This window comes from Nestor notabilis, unplaced genomic scaffold (assembly GCF_000696875.1).
Source record: "Nestor notabilis isolate BGI_N333 unplaced genomic scaffold, ASM69687v1 scaffold16471, whole genome shotgun sequence".
Classification (NCBI taxonomy): Eukaryota; Metazoa; Chordata; class Aves; order Psittaciformes; family Psittacidae; genus Nestor; species Nestor notabilis.
Window position 1 is genome coordinate 31,717 of NW_009914379.1, and position 4,245 is coordinate 35,961.

Consider the following 4,245-nt stretch of genomic DNA (forward strand, 5'->3'; position numbering starts at 1 on the left):
GAGAGAAGAGAAGAGAAGAGAAGAGAAGAGAAGAGAAGAGAAGAGAAGAGAAGAGAAGAGAAGAGAAGGAAACAAAAGGAAAGAGAAGAAAAGAAGAGAAAGGAAAAGAAGAGAAAGGAAAAGAAAAAAGAAAAGAAAAGCAAAGAAAAGAAAAGAAAAGAAAAGAGAGAAAAGAAAAGGAAAGAAAAGAAAAGAAGAGAAAGGAAAAGAAGAGAAAGGAAAAGAAAAAAAAAAAGAAAAGAAAAGAAAAGAAAAGAAAAGAAAAGAAAAGAAAAAAGAGAAAAGACAGAGAGAGGGGGAAAAAAAACCCAAAACCTTTTGAAAGCCTTAAACCTGCCTCTTTATCTCCCTAATCTGTATTTCCCCCCCAAAGCCTCTTTCTGTACAGGATGAAAGCAGATTTCTCCTCTTTATTTTCGTTTTCTGTGTCCTTTAGGAAGGCATTTGCTCGAGACTAATTGAATTTTCTGCCCGTGAAGAGAAAGACACGACACAGAGTGAGTTAAAGTCCGACACCAGGACAGGGCGCAGGAGCCGTGTTAACTGGTGTGGGGGACAGCCCCTCACTTAACAAAAGTGTTTAATTCTGTCCCCTCTTGTTAAGAAGGGGCGGAAGGAGGGGATATTTATTCTGTTCTTTTCTCAAGGTTTTTCCTTTCGGGTCACAAAGTGCCCCCCACGCTCCCGGCCCCCCCTTCTCTCCCTGCTTTTGTGGCAGCAGCAGCTGGTGGGTTGCAAAGGGGACAGGCTTTGTCTTTTGACACACTTGAACATTGCTGCACAGAGCTGGGGAAACCTTTCCCTTCCCCACCTCTCGCCTTTCCAGCAGAGGAGGAGGGAGCAAGAGGCAGAGTTACAGCGAGGGGATAAAATGGCACAAAGGGTGACTGGAGCTGTGGTGGACGAGGGATCGGGGCTGGGCTGTGGTGAGCAGATGGTGATGGGCATCAGGAGGGGGTGGGATGGCCCCGAATACTGGGGAGGCTTGTGTTGAGCAAGCAGTTGGAGCGAGAGGGGAGGAAAGCCATCCAAGAGGCAGCAATGCCATAGGGTGCAGGGCTTAGCTCTTCCCAAATTCAATGAAGAATGTTTATCCCCTCCCAGGGATGGGTCCCAGTTAATCTTCTGGCCACGACACATGGGGGATTCACTTGGTTTGTGCTACAAGTCCATAAAAAGAACTCCTTTTTCTGCAAGCTGCACCCTTAAGTCCTCCGTGAAGGGTGTACAAGCCCTTTAGGCCCTCCACAAAGGGTGTGAAGATCCTTTGATCCCCTCGCACCTCCTACAAGGATGGGACATTGAGGCTGATCCCGAGGAATGGGCACAATACAGCCATGTTTGACATCGGGACATGAAGAATGCCATGGTGGAGTCTAGCAGTGGCAGCCTGGGGCTGAAATGATATCAGGCTCCTCTGGCATGAGCAGGAAATTGGGGCTTGACCCCTGAGCTAACTCATCAACAGTCAGTATAACCCGCCTGCGTCCACCCTGTACCATATGGGTTTGTAGCCTGGGAATGGCCCCAGCACTTTCTCTGTCCCGGGCAAAGCTAAAACCCGTCTCTCTCATGATCTCATAGTCTGAATTGAAGACTAAATCCCTCCACTGTCTTCCCCATGACCAAGCACCTCATATGAGACCCCAGCCTTCACCCTGGGACAATACTACATCTCTATTTGGCAGTGAAATCAATCCCTTGCAGCCTAATTGCTGTTACTGGGTGTTTAACTACAGCGATAACCAACAACCTGTACCAGTAGAAGGTCCTTCTCAGGCTGAAGATGGGAGAATGTGTGGACACTGAAGGATGATCCTCCCAAATTACAGCCAGTGGCCTGATTAAAGTCCATCCGGTTCTCCCTTATACTGGTGCAAGCTGGCAGCTCCAGTGGGTGGACACTGGGGCAGAACCAGTATGAGGTGAGTGAGAACAGAGATCTTAGAATCACAGAATAGTTATAGATGTGAATTTTAACCTCTGTGCAGCACCGGACATATACTTGAAGCTTTGGGAAATGCCTGCTTCCGCAGGAGCTTTCAGGAGAGTCCTTATGAGTGGAAAATAAATGGATATATTCATTATCCAAATTGTCTTATTTTTGTGGTGCCTCTTGAGTAAACCCACTTCTGAGGCTGTTCTAATTGCTTTGCAATAGAGCAGAGATAAATATTTATCAAACAGCTGCATCAGGAAACCACAGTTCAGAGAACCAGTATCAGGCGATGTGTCTCAGGAAGGATGAGTCTGAGTGGTTTTAGTTTGCTGACCTGTAAGGCTTCCTCCCTTGCACGAGGCAGAGCTTCACCCAAGCTCAGACCCACGTGGCACCACACCAGTCCCATACCATCGCCTACAGCTGGTCATGCAGAGCCTTTGGAGGACTGTTCTTCATGCTGGAGTCTCCCTGTTGGCCTGTCCCATTGACCTGGTGTTTTCTGACACCTTTTCTTCCTCTGACTTCATGGCCTTGCTTGCTTTCTATTAAAAACCCCAGAGACGTGGCCTATATTCCTCTGGGAGCCCCAAGGCTAAAAGAGGCCCACATGCAAATATTTAGCTGCACTATTATTAGCACAGGAACATCCAAACAGATGGCAAAGTTTCTAGGTCTTGCTGTGCAAAACTGGCTCTTTGGAATAAAACAGGCTGGGATGGAGCTCCGGGACTGCCCGCTGCTCCCTGAGCTCCCAGACTGCTGTGCCGAGGCAGCAGGACACATGGGACAAGGGCTTTCTAGCATCTTGCACATGTGGGACACCCCTTCAGCAAGCAGTGTTTCATCTAAAAAGAGAGGAAATGGTACTGACAAGCAAATTCTGAGGTTCAGTGTGTCAGACAAGAGGGTTGGCTTGTATGGGTTCACAGCATAGCCGTGCAGGTCTGCCCTTGCTCCGGGTGTACCTGATCCCTCATCAGAGAGGAGGCATTTTACATTGACCGCAATCTGCCACGTGCTGTCCATAGCTGGGGAGGGCAGAAACCCCTCTGTTAATGTGAGCATCAGCATTAAGCAGCCTCAAGAACAAAGAAGAGCAGAATTTGCTCTGCTGCAACAGTTTGTGCCCATCCTCTAAAAAGCTTCTCCCCCAGGAGCACTCTCTCAAGACAGAAATGCCCAAAGAGATGATTGTAATGCCGAGCACAAGCCAGCTAAAGTGCTGGTCTAAACTTCAGATGTACGATGTTCCTATTTAATTGGGAGCGGGTGTTTTTTTGACTCATGCAAAGGGCATGCTATTTTTATAATGAGCTGATTTCAGATCACAGCCTCCTTATGTTAGGCTCTGCACATACATCTAATGAGAGCCAGGTCTTGCTTAGAAGCCCATACAATGGGAGCTGGGAGGAATGCTCAGAAGCATCTCACCCAGGGGCTTCGCGAGGTTGCCCGCCAGGGTCTATTTTTTCCATCCTCACTCATGTTGGAGAAGTTAAATATTTACTGAAGATATTAAATATTTATGCTAAGCTGCTCCTCCCGTGGGGAGGCATCCTATCGCTGGCTCCTGGGGGTCTGCAGCCAACTCACTCAAGTGCCTGTGCTCAGCTCAGCTCTGCTCCAGAGTGCAAACACATGGGGACTTCATGGAGCTGCCATGTCCCATAAACAGGGGAAAGGTCTGGTTTCGACACCAATAATACTATTAGGTGATGGACTTAATGTTTTTCTTGGTGTCTTACTTAAAGATCAAGTCCTTCAGGAAGATGTAGGTTGCTCTTTGCTGTCCTTTCCCCCATGGTTTGTGATGCCATCTCATTCCTGAGATAACATCCAGCCTGACCCAACTTTGCCTCCCTTCATCCTTCCAGCAGGTCACCACCACCACCATGAGAACAACAGGACCCGAGGCAGCAGGTCCCTAATCCATAGCATCCAAGAGGACTTACGATCAACACAGTAAGAGCAGGAAACCCGGTGGCAGTGCCAAACCTTGCTAAGACAAATGGGAGTAGCCCTATCCCCAGGGGAGCGAGGGACAAGCTCCCTGCTCCCACCCGGGCTGAGTGGGTTAACATGGCTGCTCCTCCCTGCTGGAATGGGGCCAGAGGAAAAAGGCTCCACCGCTTCCCTGTCCGCCTGGAAAACAGGCTGGCTGTTCTCTGCAGCGGCAGGAGGCTGTTTATTCTGGGCCAGATTCAACACCACCTTGCCCACCCCAACCCTGAGCCCTGGCCCACAGGGAGGCTGAAGGGCACAACCTGCCTGGGGCAGGGGGGGCCGGGGGGGCTCTCCCCACC